Source organism: Dendrobium catenatum, unplaced genomic scaffold (assembly GCF_001605985.2).
Source record: "Dendrobium catenatum unplaced genomic scaffold, ASM160598v2 fragScaff_scaffold_628, whole genome shotgun sequence".
NCBI classification, from domain to species: domain Eukaryota; kingdom Viridiplantae; phylum Streptophyta; class Magnoliopsida; order Asparagales; family Orchidaceae; genus Dendrobium; species Dendrobium catenatum.
The window spans coordinates 1,153-1,728 of NW_021319090.1; positions in this window are offsets into that span (position 1 = coordinate 1,153).

Below are 576 nucleotides of genomic sequence, written 5' to 3' on the forward strand. Positions count from 1 at the left end.
CCTTGCTAAGTAAGGAACCTAACTAAGAAAAGGATCCTAACTAAGAGTAGGATGAACCTATTCTAAGGAGTACCATTTATGGAGTACAGAAAAGAAAGAATAATATGGGACTCAAAGATAGAGAAAGAAATAAGTCCACTGTGGTTGCTAGAAACCTGTGGACCTCCGAGAGGGATTCGCTCAGCTATACAGTGTTGAGGGTGTACGATAGCACCACCCTGAGGGATAGAGTTGATCGTAGGCCTCCGCACTTTTTGTAAGAGGGACAATGGAGGGCAGATTAAATCCTGCCTATGATCAACCATTGAGAATAGCGGCTCTCATCAGCTCACCCTGATGGATGATAATATGCACGACCTGTTCAGTGTTACGAGGTTTCTCACACCTGATACATCAGCTCGAGTCAAGTTTATTTATTATGAAATTTCTTTTCCCACGAGCGCAAGCCCCTATGGTTAATTACATCTCAGGTTGGAGCCTGAGAAAACTCTTAATTAAGGATCCGACATTATTCTTCCCATATAAGGGATTGACACTATTTTAAAGGTGGTTTTTTGGAGATGTTGGCAATCCATG